General features: G+C 44.4%; 1 long non-coding RNA gene across 2 annotated transcripts; it reads left to right on the forward strand.

Moving 5' to 3' along the window:
• Positions 1-1504: 1504 nt before the first annotated feature.
• On the forward strand, positions 1505-18132 carry LOC128145232 (uncharacterized). Of its 2 annotated transcripts, XR_008236392.1 has the most exons (6): positions 1505-1629; positions 2427-3360; positions 4361-4763; positions 5585-5701; positions 15801-15906; positions 16950-18132. It is a non-coding gene; the product is annotated as an uncharacterized LOC128145232 (long non-coding RNA). The 2 variants fall into 2 exon arrangements; XR_008236391.1 differs by having other exon boundaries at positions 2427-4763.
• Positions 18133-18498: the final 366 nt, after the last annotated feature.

Here is an 18498-nt window from a genome sequence, read left to right on the forward strand (position 1 = left end):
GAATGGGAGTATTTTCCCTGATCAAAAATAATTAGAAGCAGAATCTCACTGTACTTCAGTTATGTTTTGTCAGTCACCTCCAGGCTTCAAGGCTCAGGATATTCTGAGATAAAACTTCTCGTTTTTCAGTGCTTTAGGAAGACTCACTGGATCTCTTTTACAACTGATTGTTCCGAGCCAGGTGAAAATGAAGTTTAATTGTGTGACTATTCAGCAGAGGCATGCTCTATATCGTGCTCTATACTATGCTCTATACCATCCCAGAACAAAGGCTTGGTGAGATGCACAGATCTGCTCACTACAATGAGAAGAAAACAATTTCCAACCCCTGCTCTGTGCTGGTAAAGCCACATCTTCCCAAATCACAGAGAAGAGAAATGGGGCTGGGCTTGGCTAACAGAAGCCACACAGGGGAAGAAAAAGGATAGCTCAACAAATGAAGTTCACAGAATCACAAACTTGATTGAAGTCAGGAAGGTGCTAGTTTGGCCATCTAGTCCAAACCCCCGCTCAAAGCTGGCCCAATTAAAACAGGTTATTTATGACTTTGTCTAGCTAAGTTCTGAATATCTCCAAGAAGGGAGTTTTCCTAACTTCTCTGGGCACCATTTCAGTCTTTGATGACCCTTAGGATAAAGAAGCTTTTCCCATCCCATGTCTGAATTTCTCACGTTCCACCTTGTACCCGTTGCCTCTTCCCCTGCTACAGCGCATCTCCAAGAAGAGTCTGGTTCCATCTTCTCTGTGCCTTCCCATCGCAGACTGCAGTCAGATCTCCCCATACCTTCTCATCTTAAGGCTGAACAAACCCGTTCTTGCAGCCTCTCCCCATATGTCATATGGTGCCATTCCCCAACCATCTTGGCAACCTGCCGCTGAACACTGTGTTAATATCTTTCTTTACTGGGGAGCCCCAAAATGGACACGATACTCCAGATGCATTGTTAGGATGGGTGAAACAAACTGATTCTGCAATTGGAAATCCCAAATTTAGCGTCAGCATCATGGCCCCCGGTCTCAGGATAAGAAGTTTCCATCTTCCTTGCTGGCAACACATGTCCATAACCAGACTGGGGATTTTGCGCAGGAATCCTGTAAGAAAAGAGAGTTTGGGCATTAAATTAAAAATAATTAAAAATAAAAATAGGTGTAGGCATCAGATCAGCCATGAGTCCAAACTGCCACAGGTCCACGCACTGAATATCCTTTGAAACGCGAGTGTTTCTGCACACCATAGCAAAGGCAGCAGTTGAGCGCAAAGTTCGGATGCACCCTGGTTACAAGGAGTGCTGCCAGCGTAGGAGTACAGCCCGTTCCCTTTCTGTGGGATGACCACAGTGGCAGCAGATTATGGGGTGGGAGGAGAAGCAGGTACGGGGCTCTGCAACAGCACTCGAGGCAGGAGGGGGTTGTCGAGGTAGAGCTACCTGGAGAAATGACATCAAATAAGAGCTTAAAGACTATACGTGCACAACCTTTGATGCTCTGCAGCTCTTGCAGGTGGAGGAGGAAGGCATGAGGATGGATGCACCCAGGGAGCCGGGAGCCACAGGGGATCCGTTTTTTTCTCCGGGCTGATCATTTCATCGGCAATTATGGAAGTTCAGCAGATCCTTTCTCTTCTGCCAGGTGGGTGGGTGGCGGGGAGGGAGTAACGGAGCTAACGCGGTGGGTTTTAAGAAGCATCTGCTGAGCATGCTGGCTTGGAAGTAGAAAGCAGCGCCGAAGGAAAAGCGAGGGACTGCGGAGCCCTCCCTCCCACCCGCCATGCTGCCGTGCCGCTGCTACTGGCAGGCAGCGGGGTAATGTCTTCACGTGGCTTGGAACAGCTTGTTAAATATTGTTAAACGGCTTAAAACTCTCAAGGTGATTCGGATTAAAGTAGAGACTTTCACTACTTTTACTATTTATATTTGCGACCAATGGGTTTTTTCCCCTCTGTTATCAGGCTGAGACTTCCCTTGTATTTCTGTGACAAATCACTCAACCTAATTATTGTGCCATTTAGAAAAAAGCAAGGGGTTGGCAGTGAGAAAAGGTTTTGCTACATTATGCATGTATATGTATATATGTGCGTGTGTGTGTGTGTGTGTGTATATATATATTCCATTTTATTCTAATAGACTGTTCCAGGCATGTGAGAAGCCCAGGTCACCTAGAGGCAGATGCCAACATAGAAAATGTGTTTTAACAACAAAGCCTGTTGTTAAAGCCAAGTCCCCATGTCCAGGAGGCTGAATTATCGGGAGCAATTCCCATCCCATTGCTCACAACACACGCATGTAGGATGCTTCTCTTCATAGCCATCTCTTGTCCTCCGGTATTCGCTCACTCAGAGTTATAGGTCTGCCATTTTGCTACATCAGAAATCCTCCTGAGAAGCTATTTGCAATGCGAGTGGTTTTTACTTTAACTTTTGTTTTCAGAAGCAAATAGGCGATTGCCTCAGAAGAGGAGAATGAATAAACCTCACAAAACTCACACAGACCTCACATAACTCATTCGTGTTAAAAGACTTTCCGCACCGTGCTGCCAGCGTTGTTAAAACGTCACCTGTTATTTATGCCGCCGCAGCCGAATGTTTCATTTATGACTGTAAATGAGCAGCAAGCTTGACGAACAAATGAAGATGCTGAGTCTCATCCTGTGTAACCCCGTGCCTGCCGCTGCCCTTGGGCGTTGCAGCCAAGCACGGGCAGACCCGGGCTATACTTGCCGCAGGCCTGTGCTTCACGGGAGCTTTCGCACTGATGTCGCAGTCTCACGTTTCATAAAGTTCGGTGCTAATTGAAAAGTACTTACTCCTGTTTGTTTAACTCAAGCGCCTAGTGCTGCCTGTGTGGTTTTCATAGGGAGGAATAGCCAACGACCCTGCTGCTAATGAAGAATTGAAGTTCGAGCATAAAGTAGTGATTAAGTGTAGGTCACCTATGAAAAATGCCTTTGCCTGTCCAGAGCTGTTGTATTTCTTCAGCGCACAGGGGATTTTTCTGAAACTCCTGAAGCTAAGCTGCCAGGAGGTTATAAACCAAAAGGCATTCAATTAGAGCCTGTCTATTCTTCACCAGGGGTGCCCAGGCTTCCTTGCCCTGCAAGCCACGTATCAACCCCCCTGCACAGCGAGAAGCCCTGTGCTGCTCTACCTAAAACTGCTGAGGAGATCCCTGGGAGATGTTCCCTGGTGAGAAATGACCCGTCTGCGTAGCTCGCCGCACCTCCCAGCCTTCCACCGGCACTTCCAGGCTGGGAGGCGGCTGTTGGGTCCCAGGCTACTGGGGGCTGTTGGACCTGGCAGCCCACCCCTATAGCTGGGGCTTGGGTGGATGACAACGTCCCAAGAAGAGGAGCTGGATGCTACAGGTTTGGAGACAGTGCTCGTGAAACAATCTTGTACTTGCTGGGGATGATAAATAGATTTTTCTTTTAGAAAGGGTCAAAACGAGTCACTCGGAGAGCTGGAAACTGGTGGTTCCCTCTGTGGAAATGCTGACAAACTCCGCTGTGTGCAGGCAGACCACTTCCAAGCCTGGAATAGTCCATTTGGTACTTTCCAAAGACAATTTCCAGAGGTCAGCTACAGTCTGGAAATGTTACAAGGAAAAATGTTAGCATAAAAGTAAGAATATTGTTTTGGAAAAAAAACTAATTAGATTCCCCCAAACCCACAACCTGTCATTCCTTGAGAGGCTTTTTGGTCGCAAATCCTTCTTAGTAAAGACAAGAAGTGAAAGTGGCAACCAATAACGATCATTACAAACCTTATTATATATAACAAATGTCAATAACAGAAAGTCTGATAGCTGTGCAAACAAGTCACCAGCTAGGAAAGCGACAGCTGATGGAGGAAGATAAAACATTAATGAAAAAATCCTGGGTTTAAGGATTAAGGGCAAGAAGGCATTATTTAAGTATACTGAGACCTAATGAAATCCTTGCTATCATACAGGAGAACAGGATTCAAAGGGACCTCTTGGATCATTAAATCCTCCTGCTATCTGTAGTGCCATACCAAATAATCCTCTTCATGGAAATAGCAATATTAATTTTAAAGTAGTTCTTTTTGTCCCCAGATCCCAAGGGGTGGAGGGGAGTGTAGAAACCATTTTAGAACCTGGTGATTTGGTTGGTTATAACCACCTTGTGATTTCATACTTAAATTTGTTTTTTGGCATTTCACACCCATTTTCTCTGGCAAAAACATCAGTCAGCAAGTTCAGTAATGTCTCTTCCCTTTGTTAGCCCCTGTAGGTCCAGTGTTAAAGAAGGCAGAGTTGCCAATTGTGATACACAAAAAGAAGAAATATTCGTTGAATATTTATGTTCTGTATTTGGAAAGAAATGGGATGTGCTTATTTCACAGGAAAGAAGGAATACTTTCTCTCTCATTGGTAGCAACGGAGGATGTCAAATAGCAACGATTATATCAAGATACAGTAGCAGTACAGAATATTTGCAACCAAGAATACTGAAAGAATTGTCTGAGGAGCTTCCTGAATCACTGACAGTGATTTGTAAAAAATCTTGAAAGACAAGGGAAGATCAGAAAAGTGCTGAAGTTACGCTGTTGATTAAACAGCATGAACCAGAGTTGTCCTCAGAAATTATTATGTCCTGGGCACCGCTTCTCTGCATGTACAGAAGACTTGGTTGTATGTCTGTCTGGTCTCTCCCGCAGACAGACGGAGCACCTATGCAGCTGGTACAGCATGTCTGGTGCCATGCTGATCACAAGCTAGCCAGCAGCATGCCAGCCTCTTCAAACTGTGAGTCCATACTTAAAAATGGTATTGCGATGACACGGATTTCCCAAGGCCAATTAGTCTGACGCTAGTCGCAGGCAAAATTATGGCTAAGCAGATATAGGAGGCGAATAAAGCATTAACGAATGGTAGCACAGTCAATGCCAGCCAATGCCAAAACCTATTTTCTTAAAAGCAATCAATGAAACCTCTTATAAAAATGAGATGTCATATTTATCTGATTAAAGTTATCTTTATAGATCGCTGGAAATCAGAGATGTCTATTTGACAGTTTCATGTGTCCCTCTGATTTAAAAAAAAAAAGGCAATAAAAAAATCAGTGTAGCCTGTATTACACTGTTGAGATTAAAGACTGATTCATAGATGTCCAAGTAATTGTCAAAGAGAAAGAGCTCAGTAAGTAGTTTTCATGAGCTTCAAGTTCAGTCCAGAGAAGATCAAGAACTGACTTTGGTTGTGATCTATAAATACATGCAAGGGCAACAATTTCTGGCAGTAGATACCTCTATCATCTAGCCAAGCTAGATTTGTAAAATAGCTTAGCTAAGACCAATGCTACACAAGTTCCAGGTAGGAAGAACAAAAGATTTTGAACAGGGAGCAGCTGGCCATTAGACCAGCTCATTAGGCGAGCAGTGGATTCACCACTCTTTGAAAACTTGGACCGCTGTTTGCCCAGACAAACTCTGTGCAGGCAGCCCCTGCGAAAGCTGGTGGCCAGCGCTAGGCAGTAAGTCCGACTCAGGGAAACTCCGTGTGCCTTAGCCTTTCAGAAAGGGGCATGGGTGACTTTCCATCTTAATTACTACAGTTTAATTCCACAGTGCGCAGTAGCGGTGTCGGCTCACCCCACAGCACGTGCATCCTTACGAGCTCCCCAGTGGATGAGCCCTTCAATTCCCAGAGGACCGCAGAGTACCAGCAAGAGCATCGCACCACAGGTCAGTAATTCAGAGCGCCCATCACTGCCTCTAAGCTTTGTCTCTCTCTCTTCTTCTCGGTGGTGTGCGGGGCAGCCACTGAACCGGGGCATATGTAGCTACATACGTTTGTGATACCTCTTGCGATAGCAATCGTCGGGTTGTTGCCTGCGTGCACTGTTTTCAAACAGCCGCCTGGGCTATTTTCAAGCAGCTGCTTGCAAACATTGTAGATAGACACTTGAATTTCATTATCTGATCTGTTGCATGGGAATTGCTCGGCTAGATAGTCGAGGTCATATCACATTACTTCTGGCACTGCAATTTTTGTGAAGTTACCTTGGGAAGGGCAGAACCTGCATAACCAGCTCCCTAAGCATCTAATCTCAGTAAAAGACCACTTCTGGAACAATCTGAAAAGCATGAAATGATGGGTTAAGGGGTTTAAACTAACGGACAGACTTGGCTGACCAGCAATGCCCACAGGACTCCCAAATGAGAATAAACGCTGTCCTGGTAGGAAGATCATCTTGGCCCTGCCAAAGATGCCAATGCCAATGGTTGGTGCTTAGCAGATAAGCAGCTCTCCACTTTTAAAACAAAAAGATGCACAAAGGGCAAACTTGGGGTAGTCAAGGTAATGGCACTTTTTCATAAGCCAGTAGTAAAATAGCATCAGAGCAGACCTGTGGAGTGAAAGAGTTGGTGTTTGGGGTGGGGGCTCGTTCAGACTAGCTCTGGTTTGGACCCATGGACTAAATCACCATTAGCCATGGACTGAATCACCGTTAGCAGCTGGATCGTGCTAGGAGTGTTTCTGGAGCATGGCTTTGGCTTCCATTTCACGTGAAAGGAATCTGCTCATGTGTGCCACGGCTGCTCCATGTTGCAAGAAAAAGCAGGAGATAGGGGACAACCAGAAATGTCTCATCAGAAGCGCTCGCCTAACCCAAACTAAAATGCTGATGTTGAGACACCTACATATGCTCACACTGCAGTATGCAAGACACTAATGGAGCTGAATATTTAGGGTTATCAAACTGTGATAAAAATTGCTACCTTTGGCACATCTTTTTCTTACAGGGAAGTTGCTTAACAGGGAAATCTTTTTTTTTTCCTTCAAGTCATCACAGACGGTCATCTGACTTTGTAAGGGTGCCAGACTCTCACATCTGCTGTTAAAGCGATGGAACTTCTGTTCCTAATCACACCACGGCTTATAATGACACGGGAAGGACAATTTTGCTCATTCTCTTTTTTCCCTCACTTAAATGGGTAGCTTGAACAAAATACATGTATGTACTACCTGGCTTCTTTGTATGTCATTGGAAGGAAATATAAATGCCACGAGTACATTCTTTCTTGCGTAGCTGACCCTCTCTGAAAATGCTGAATCTTAGCATATAGAAGTGCCTGCTTTTAATGGAAAATCAGTGTTGGGCATATTCTGCAGAATCTGACCCAAAGCCTGTTGAAGTCTATGGAAACTTCTTTTACCTTTGATGGGGCTCTGAACAGACTGACAGAGCTGTTTCCCACAATGTGAAGTGGACTGGCTTAGATGTACCACGGCAGTAGATTTTTCTAAAATGTCCACAAAATTAAGGCACACAGAGCGAGAGACAGACAGCATGCAGGAGAGATCTACCTGCCTGTCCTACATATTTCAGCAAAACAAATCAAAACATCTGTCAAGCTATACAGGGTTGAGTCTACAAACCTCTAAGCACTCTTTGAGGTGATGAAAGCTCTTACCTTTCATTGACCTCTTCGGAGAATCAAGCACCATAAGTGTCAAATCCCAAGGTTTAGTGAGGCGGGAAGTCTTTTTTTCTACTCTTTTTCCTCTGGACATCAATGGCTTTGATTTGCTTTCCTTTAGTCTGGTTCTCTAAGCAGTGTGTTGCAGGCAGGAAAGGAGAATGACTGACATACGCAAGCCCAGACATTTTCTCTTGGCTTATGACACGGCATGAATACGCTGTAATGGCAGGAGTTTGTTTTTATCTTCAGAATTTCATTTCAATTCTTGTTCTTTATCTGCCTGTCTCTTCTAATATTCACTGGATACAAGGAAATGACATTGCAATAGCCATTGATATATTAGGTAGGGGACGGTTACTGGCAAAGTAGTGATGATCAAAGGATGACACACTTCGCATGTATGAAAAGACATTTTAGTTATTCAGAAGCAGCACTGAAAATTCTGCGTCCCAATTAAGGTGTACACTGTGTGGCTTGCAAGTTGCAGGGAAATGGTTGCAAGTCCCCTCTGCAGAGTCTGCTTGAGAAATGGCAGCAGCGGGTGCTGTAACAGTAGCAGAGGGAGAAAACATCACAGATACGAATGGGATGGGAATAAGTGATACCACCATCATCCAGCTGTGTGAGCTTGTCTGTGGCTGTAGAGACGGCAGCTGTAAAAACTTCCTCGATTTTCTAACGCCTGTGAGCATGGATTGCTGCTAACCATCTGTGTGCACACCAGGGACCGTGACTATGTCCCCTTGCTGTAACTGGCTCCCTGCGTGCTGTGGGGTACCGAGCAAAAATTTGATCCCTCTTCCCACTAGAAGATTTTTTTCCTTACCTAACATCAGCTAGCAGCTTCATGGGCCTTCTCTTCTAGTGGGTCAGTCACAAGTGCCCATCTGCCCCTCCATCTTTTTCTAATCTCCACTGAAAACATCACTGGTTTTCCTTTCCTGCAGTCTCAACATCCTTATTTGGTACACTACTATTTATTATTTAAAGCAGTGCCTGTATTATTTAACTCACTGAGCATTTTGGGGATATGGTTTCCATGAAAGAGGCTGTGCAGCATCACTGTGCTGAACTCTGAAATACCAACACTGAGGGTGCCTCCCTTCTCTGTTGGAACAGCTTTCTACTGCTAAACTGTTCACAGATTTAGAAACACCAGCTCTAGTTATTCTCAGGTGTTTTTGAAGTCTATAAACATATACGTACCTGCATACATATGTGTCTGAGTGTATGCTACCATGTGTCTATGGTATGTGTCAGGAGGATGCAATAACCTGCCCAATAATCTGGAGAGCCTTTGCTCAGCTGCAGCTTTCTGCACCCTGTGCTGTTTATCACGCATCCTTGGCTGCTCCACCGGCACACCAGACTATTTCCCAAAGAGCTTTTGTCTGTAGTGCTGTGTCTCAGATCCCAGCCATGGCTTTTCTCCCCTCCACACCCAAACCGGCCGGTTTCCCCTGCGGATTAAGCTACGCATTTGTGATAGCACGTGTGTCCAAAGGATGAAACAAACTGGCTAACCATTTCATGACCCCTGACTCTCTCCTTCAGCCCAAAAGACATTTATTTTTCTTTATTTTGGGGGGGATACCATCTCTGTTATTTCTACATGCTGACTGTTCTTTCTGCTGATCCATCACGGGACTATTTAGTGACTCCAGCTGAATTTTCGGTCTCAGGGACCAAGGGCTGTTGTGTGATTTATCTATTTTTTGCCTTTTGCCTTATTTATTTATTTATTTATTTATTTATTTATTGTTAGCCTTCCTCTGACTTCTCCCCATGCCACTCCTCCTCCTCTTGTTCAGCCATAGGTTTGCAGAGCCTTGGGCTATGCGTGCTCTCCGGATCTGTTTTAGTTCCCTGTCAATTATTCCTCCTTGTTTACGGTAATGGCTCATATCACATTTTATTATTGTGGCTCATGTGCCTTTCACATCATTGCTTTCGAAACACTGAATTTATTCTGAAATGCGTCTGGTTTTTAGTCTAGCTCCTCACTATTTCCTAAACCCAGGGGGATTTTGTTGTTGGTTTTGCATCTTTTTTGCCGGCTGCAGCTGTGTCCGTGTTCCAGGATTATTGCTCAAGTTTCTGTGAGAAACATGGAAATATTTTCCCTTCTCTTCTCTGACTTCCAAGCCTTTTAGCCACCTCTGCCCCTACCTTCTCTCCCTTCTGAGCCTTAAGTGCCGTGCTCCCTTGCCGGCCATTGTGTCGAACACAAAGATGAAATGACCGGGGTGTGCGAAAGCGCTTGCCGACACTTCAATATTATCTTCTCCTGCAGGATATCACAGTTAACCCTGCCTCTCCACTGCCCTTTACGACCGCCTTATTTTCATTTCGAGAGAACTCGGCGCTGGCAGCAGCATGGGATTAATACCTCGGCTGCTGCTACGTGCAGGCAGGGAGCCGGCTTCCTCTCCCGTCGCGTTGCCAAAATGTCTCGCGCTTGAACACCCGTATCGCTGCGTGATGAAGGGCAGCTCTGAGCTGTTTATCCCTCTCGCAGTGTCTCCACGTCAGTATCCCCTGCTGTCAGGGCCTGATTACACCTGTGAAGCTGAATTTTCTAGAGGGCACACGTGGTAATTTTAGAGGAGTTCCTGCTACCCCCTCAGCAGAAGGAGGGATGTTTCTGATGGGCACTTCTTAAAAACCCACTATAGGTGATCGGGGCGGGACGGGAGCAATGTACTCTGTTTAGAATGTAAACAGGATTTAAGGCTTCCCCAGATGCTTATACTTTTGCCAACTCCCAGTGATAAAAAAGCATGCATCAAGTCTCAAAACACAAGATTGTCTTTAAAATTCATGACCTTTAAGAATATAAATTTTGAATGTTTATTCACCCTCCACATTCTGGGCCTGGAAATGTATTTAATAGACCCTTCCTTTTTCTTTAAGAAAGGAAGCTTTTTCCTCAGAGCATGGAAAACATGAACTGCCCAGTGAGGTTATAGCTCAGGAATGGCTCAATGCTTCAGTGCCTTTGGCAAAACTGAATTTTACTATTCTGGGTTTTAGGGTCTCGGGAAAAGGAGAGAGAAAAAAGGATAGGCCTGGATGGAAGAAGTAGGAGAAAACCCTGGAGAGACGAGTTTCTTGCTGCTGAGAAGAGAGGGATGGCTACTTCTACCTCCAAGACTTGCTGTCCCCCACCAGTTCCAAAGACTCCCGCTCTTCTTTCAGCAGCACCATGTAACTTGGCTTTCCCCGGCTTAGGCAAAGCAGGCTGAAAAAATATGATGATTGAGAGTTCTATTGAACTAGGTGACAATCTCTTCTCTACCTCTAGAGCCCCCTCCTTCTTATCTCCTGGCAGAAGTCTCTCTGGAAAAGGATTTTAAGGAGATCAGGCTACAGAGTGCACCCGTAAGGTGGGGGAGACCGCCAGACCCACCTTTTTTCCTGTGAGTGGCAAAAACAACTAGGAGAAATTTGGGGAGCATTTCACCCAAAGTGTGTGTCTGGCTACTTGGGGGTTTTTTTTGAGAAAAGAGCGATTTAATAACCAAAGTAAAATAAAATGTAATATTAACAATAATAATACTAAAATATAATAATAATAATAGTAATGAAAATTAATCTAATAAAATAAAATTTAAAAAAATAATTAAAAAAAAAACAAACAAGGAAAAAACCAAGTGATGCACGATGCAATCGCTCACCACCTGCTGACTGATGCCCGAGCAGCGATCCACCCCTCCCAGCCAACTCGCTGCATTTTATGTAGTGAATGTGACGTTCAATGGTATGGAATATCCTTTTGGCTAGTTCGGGTCACCTGTCCTGGCCATGCTCCCTCCCAGCTTCTTGTGCACCTCCTTGCTGGCAGAGCATGGGAAACTGAAAAATCCTTGATTTAGGATAAGTGCTACTTAGCAACAACTAAAACATCAGTGCGTTATCAACGTTACTCTCATACTAAATCCAAAATACAGCACTGTACCAGCTACTAGGAAGAAAATTAACTTTATCCCAGCCAAAACCAGGACAAACAAGAAGAACACCACATCAATAGCTAACAAATAGGTAGAGTAATTAATAAAGTACTTGTTGTGTAAGCAGCTACGGCAAAATAAGGTGATAAATCGCAGGCAACTGGGGCTTATAATGCATCTGGCAAACCAACTTAATTATATTCTTTGACAGGATAACAAGCCTAGTGGGCAAAAAATACTCCATGGAAGCTTTTTGTATAGTTCCCTGAGATGTACTTATATGTGGATTACTGAAATCTGAATGGTACTTCTCAAACTCCAGCTCTTCCAGTGTGTGCCAAAGGCAGGGAAGTGTGTCATGCCATGCAGTGTTTTGCAGCCAACACACAGTCATTTTGAACTACACGACTGTTTTAAGGATGTTTTCTCAACCTACAAATCTATGAAAGCTACCAAATGAAAAGTGGATTACACCGTATCCTTTTTCATAAGAAGGATTTGAATCTTAAACTGCAATATTCCAGAGGGGCTCAAAACCACAGCTATGCAGATGTTTTAATATTAGAGCAGCCAGTAGAGGTGATACACATAGCCTTGGTTTATTTTGCCATCAGATGGTGGAAAAATTGTTGGAGCTGTGAACAGACACCCTCTTTCAAATTCACCAAGACGGCTATTGCCCAAAGGTGCGTACTTCCCTCCTCCCTGCTGTCCATGAGGCCGCTTGCCTGCCTGATCTCTCAAGCTGGGAGGTGACACTGTTCAGGCACCCTTACTTGTTTCAGCCAGCGTGGGAGAAGATCTTTCCCTGGCCTTCTCTATAATACTCTTTCAGGCAACTAGTAAAGGGACTAGGAGAGGTGTAGAATGGTGTTAATCTAAGTAATGCCATGCCATGTCAGACGCTCTCTGAAGAGATTACGGAGCTCCGTTTGAAACACAAGCCATGGTCAGTACATTGGCATTACTACAGTAAAAGGTATTTGTTCCCTGTGTCCTGGTTTTGTGCCGCACTTTCTCCGCTGCGACAATCTAGGGAAAATGACGCATCGCCAGGGACTCGCCCTGGGGAGAAAACGGACCAACGCAGATACTGTGGATCAAACGGTTTCTCCATTTATTAACTGCGCAACACTCGGTTATATATGTTTCTAGTATCTACTCACACATAAGCCATTTGTTGATTGGTTAACATGTGCCATTTACGCGCTTAAACAATAGTCTAATTGGATAAAGTCTTCTGATCACATGAAGTTTCCTCCACCTGCATGCTGTCTTGCACCCTGTCTTCGGTCACATTGCCCTCCTGTTATCAGTCACGTACGCCCGACCTTGTTCTACTTTTTGTGCTTACTTCAACAAACTTATAACAAAGAACAGTAGTGTCTTGTGCTAGCAAACAGAGAATAACAGTTGTGCCTTACGCAGTTTCCCTCGTTCTCCCACAAGTTCTCCCACAATTCTCCCACAGTTTTGGGTCTATAAACACCATGGAATCCAGTGGTTAAAAATTGCACAGCTAGCACAAGGACTTTGTTAGTATCGCTGCTAGGAGCTAAAAACATGAGCCAGGTGTGGCATGGATGACATGGATCAGATCTGCTAACACAGAGGTACTAGAAAATTCATGAACCTCACTGTGGTCTTGCTACTGGAGGAGGACAAAAAGCCATCTTCTCAGGAGGCGTCACACAAGAACACAGTTTGGTCCATTCCTCCTGAGAAGGTGTGGAGCAAGTGTTTGAGCTCCCGATCTCCTACTGGTCTCTGCTCTCAGTTGCACCCTACATGACTTTGTACTCTACGAGTCCCCTCTTATCTTTAGGTTGAATGACAAGGAAACAAGAAAAGCTATTTCTTTGTGAGATGACAACAGAGCGTCCGCTATAGGAACGTCAAGTGGGGTGCCAAACTGGTGATACGCCTGCCTTGTACAAAGCCTGGTAAAAACCAGCCAACCAACCAGGATAAGCGTTCGTGGTGGAGGACTAAGCGAGGAGGTCTCCTGTCATGCCCAAGCAACCCCTCTCAACTGGAGAACACACTGTGCAGAGCCCAACCATACCTGCAGGGTAGAAAGATGGAAGCACGTACATAACCCCGGAGGGTGAGAATACATAAAGTGCGAGCTAGAGGAATGAGCTGAAATCAATAAATTGAAGTTCAACCCCAATAAATATAAAGAAGGGGATGAATAAACATGAGTACAGAGAAATGGAGAGATCACAGAAAAGAGTCATAGGGTTAATGAGAACATAGTCAAGGGGGAATTGCTAGATGTGGCTGGCACAAATGCACAAAATGCTATATCAAATGCATATTGGGATTAATAGGTGTCAGGACTTTAAGCAAGTAACGTAGCTGGAGAATATCGAAGCACGTTTTGGTCAGCACAATTCAAAAAATACCTAAGCCAAATGGATAGAAATGAGATGAAAGAATGCAACAATCAGCGAATCTGGGCCCATTTTGTTTGTAAAAAACAACCACCCAACACTCAGTGTAAGGTTTTCTTAATGCTGATATGAGTAAGTCTCCTAAATCTAGAGCTTAGAGGAATAGGACCTTGGTTCCCTCCATGAGGGAAAATGGAATCAGCCATTTCTACATTTGCAGGAATTACAGTTTTGTTTACTTGTGGCTTCACACACCGTGTTCTTCTGCTTTATTTATGAACGGAACAACCCCTGACTAATAAGATGTTATTGCTGTCACTGTGCCCTTTGAAAGGCACAGGGAATGTACACACAGGCTTTAGAGAGGGTGAACCACAGCCATGCAATAACTTTCTGGACTGGTGACAAGGATGCAGAAGTATTGAGAAAGGGAAGAGAGCTCTGCCTACAAGCCTCCAATTCACTGTTGGGAAGCCCACGCTCTCCAGACTCAGACCAGGCTCTGGGATGATCTGTGCACCTCCCAAGGCTGGCCTGGTGACGGTAAGGTGACTTCACAGCAAAGACCAAATCAGACCATTTGCAAAGATGCACAGGTGACATACGTGATACCTGACTGAACCAGCACCAGTGATGCGCGTTCAACTTTTTAGACAGGAGTTGCTAAACTCAGAAGGAGGGCAGACCAAAGCAAAAGTGATGAGCCACCCCAGAAGGCGCAGATTTATCTGAATTGGAGAAGACAGAGAAAAGTCTATGGGCCCCTGATAGCTGTAACTGTGAGTAAGCAGCAAAAACTGCCTCTGTTCTTCCATTTATATAGCAGTAGGTGCTATACGGTGTCAAGATATCCACTACAGTTTTAGATTAGGGTGGAGGTGAGCATGGGCTACCACCTTGCCAAGAAACAGAATGGGATGGCAGAGGAAAGAAAAAATCCCAAGGGACAAATAAGTTAAGTTTTAACTTATAGGATAGCTTACAGGTAAGGATAGACACTGTAAACATAATGGTGAAGTTTTCATCTTTAATTATTTTAAAATTAGGTTGTTACATTGGTCATTGCAGAAGAACCTTCTGAACGCAAGCTAAACACAAACCACTGGCTTCTCATTCTGAAACAGACCTAACAGCAACAGCCTAAAGCAAAGTTGACTCCAGAAACAAATTCTAAGTCTGCTCTGGTTAACTTTGGCTCTTGGGAACTTGCTAACTCTTTCACTGATGGTAGTTACTGGAGAAATACCCCATTACCATAGCTACACCTACACTGCTAAAGGCAATCCACCCTAAGAGATGCTTGCCCTGATTGCCAAGCCAAGCCATGAAGTGGAGCAGTCCCCATGGCCAGGGCTAGTTCCCTCTAGAGAATGGCCACGTGCTCTGGGCACCCTCCGAATTCCCCACAGAGTTCCTGTAGCTCTGAGACACAACTCTTTCTGCTGTTTTTCTTTCTTTCTCAGTTCAATGGGCATTAAAACAAAAGACCTGTGCTGCAGCCCCACCTGTTTTTAAGTGGGTGCATGCCATAAAGGCTGGTGGAGGTATTTAATTCTCCAGTCCCAGCTGTGTTGGCCTAGATAGTGACTCACCTCACATGTCTCAGATCAGCTTCGTTTGAGGAGAGGAGGTGTGATACAGGTCCCACAGCTGGGCAGAAGATGGGAGTCTGTTATGCTTGCAAGACAGGTCTTAATTACTAAGTGCAAATTGTTATTTGGTGTTAAAGTGCTGGGAGAAGATAAATGAAAGCAGAGGAAATATTCAGTAGCTGCTGAAAAGGACCTACAACACCCAGACACAAGGAGATAGTTCATTAATTATTTTCTCTAGTCCCCTTTGGGCTCAGAAGACAGTGGCAATAGAATTACTTTTGTTTGCAGCTGTGAGTTCTGTTTCTATTTATACCTTAATGGTTTTTTTGACGCATTTCTTTTTGGTGTGGGAATTAATTGCCTACAATGTACCTAGAGCCTGTACTTCAATCCATGTGTCATTCTTGTTTCATAGCGTCTCAAAGACAGCAGGAGAAATAAGGACTACTAAGAACAGAGCAATCCTTCCAGCATTGACTGAGCCATTCAGGACTACAGCTGTTAAATGCCGGCACAAGCAGGTATGTGATACTCAGCATTTGAATTCTACCCAAAAAAGTACGCTGAAGTAGCATTAGCTGTCACTGGCTGAATCCCAGAGAAAATCTCTCCTCCTAGAGACCAGCTTTGTCATTCTGTTTCACTTGTCCAATATTTTCTATTGCAAATCTTGAAATCTCAGAGAAAAATAATAGAAATTAGTGAGGGGCTAAGTTAATAAGAAGTAGTAAATTAAACCAGTATCTTTTCCACAGATAAAGTATAGCTACTTCAGACTGGTAAGGGGCCCTAACCTGTGATATCATCTCCTAAAGCCAGTCAAAATGCATGACCAGAGCTGTCAGGTGGTGCCTTGGGAGAGCGGGACAGCATTGAAGTTTGAACTTAGGTCTGAGCTTCCTGAAATTTGAAAGCTACTATGGGCCTAAGGACTTGTTTCAGAACTGGTCCTTGTTAAATGGAGTTTGTTACTCTCTTAAAAATAGCTTAGCCCTAAGAATAATCCACGTCCATACCTGTTTGCCATGGAGGGAGCATCAGTTATTACAGCCACTCTCGAGCTAGGGCCCAGAACGCAGGTCTGCCTGCGCTGTCCTCCTTGCTCCTTCCCTCCTCGTCCCCAAAGATAACGGAACGCACGACAGAGTATTTGGTCACCTCGCCATCGTGCTTTGTCACCGCTACCCATGATCTTGGCGGTTTATATTTATCCAGGGAGAGGAGGAGGAGGCAAAACAAAATAAAAAACAGAAGGAAAGATGGAGGAGTGGATGAGAAAGTAACAATTTCTAAAACTGTAAAACCTGGCAGGCTTTGGTTTTATGGCATCATGGTGGATGGCTGCACAATGAAGAGCTGGCTTCTGTTGTTAGCAATACTATCAGCAAATTCCCATGCAGCTGAGAGATTTTTTTTGTTAATACACATCATGATTTTAATAGCATGTGTGTAGGTGGTGAAGAATTGGACTTTTTTTAAACTTTATAATCAAAGTGAGAGGAGGCAGGCACAGTACATGAGAGAAACATGCAGTGTCAAAATACTCTCATCTATTATCCCCCAGGTCACACTGGCAGATCCTTCCCACCTCCCACCTACTGACTGGTCTTAAAGTCAAGAACTGTACCCTGCTCTGAGCACTTGGCTTTTTTGATTTATTTATTGTAAAAACTGAGCTAAAGAGGGAGAAGTACCACCGCTGAGTGTATCTGTTAATCTCAGAGGTTAAAAGTGATTGCTCACACTTTGTATCCAAAAAATGTCAACATGCAGACCTCTGTGTAAACTGTGCCTATGGAAGGGAATCTAAACAGTGTTTGCTTTGTACAAGATGAAGAGGAACGTGCAAAAAAGCAAAACCCATCAAAGACAAGGCAACTAGCAGTTTTACTGTTAATACATGTAAATGCAATAGAAAACTGGAGCTTTGCGCTCTAGTAACTTGGGTTTAAAGCACAGCCTGCTTCAACTTCACAAGAATGTTTTTACCTTACCGTAACGACAGGGAGACTGGTTCCAGTGCTGCTTTTTGTTGCGCTTTGCCCAGTGGCTGCTGAAAGGGGCTATCTATCTCCCCTGTCCCAGCCGTGCAACTGTGGCGTGAGCTGAGGGAACAAGCTGATCTGTCAGCAGACTGACACAGCCAAAAAGCAAATAATTTCAGCACGTTGATCTGACTTAGACTTGTGACCTCGCAAGAAGCGATACAAGGGATGGAGCACAAGGCAAGGGAGAGATGGCTGGTGTAATGTCAGATTAAGTCAGGCCAGGACTGACCTATCATCATCAACACAAAGCCCAACTGAATGGTCATACGTGACTTAAAGACACTCAGAGCAGTAGTCTTGGTTGGTTTTGGTTTGGTTTTTTTTTTCCCCGTTTATAAAGTAAGGGGAGGATTGATTGAAAACTCAGGTGGCTGGCCTGGTGCCACTCCCATAAATAATGTTAAAATGGCCCTGTGCTAAGTTTGCTGGCCCACAGCTGTGCTAAGGGCTCCCCTGCGCTCACCATTCGGGAAGGACGGAGAGCCACTCATCCCACCGACTGTCCGCTGCCTGTCTTCAAATACAGCTCGGCATACACCGTCTCCAAGGATGGCACGGCATCCTGGTTTCTGTGCTTCTGCATCAGCCACATTTGGTTAGGGTGACATAAAGTTTCCAACCCCTCCGATGTGGCTCTTGTGTCTGAAATGTTTTGTGGTGATTCCATAGCCTTGGCCCTAAAACTCTTTTTCCCTCTGCAGGCTCAGATTCAACCACTGTTGCTATACTGAGAAACACAGTACTGATTCGTGTCAGTCTCCTGTCCAAACTAACATTTCAGGTTTTTTCTGACATAATTCTGGGGCTAGCAAGCTGTCAAATTCAGTATGCCCAAAACAGAAAGCTGATTTTTATTTTTTCCCTTTCTGTTTTTTTTCCCCCTCCTTCTCTATTACTTTCTCTTCCCAAATCAACATGAAAACCTATGCCCTCCTCCTAACATCAGTATCTCTTCTGAATCACCTTTATCCCAAGTCTCCTACCCAGGTTCTGTTTAAGTCTTGCTGGCTCCCATTGTTCTAAAATCCATTATTCTAAAATCCAGCCTGTTCTGTTCATTGACTC

Source organism: Harpia harpyja, chromosome 8 (genome assembly GCF_026419915.1).
Source record: "Harpia harpyja isolate bHarHar1 chromosome 8, bHarHar1 primary haplotype, whole genome shotgun sequence".
NCBI classification, from domain to species: Eukaryota; Metazoa; Chordata; class Aves; order Accipitriformes; family Accipitridae; genus Harpia; species Harpia harpyja.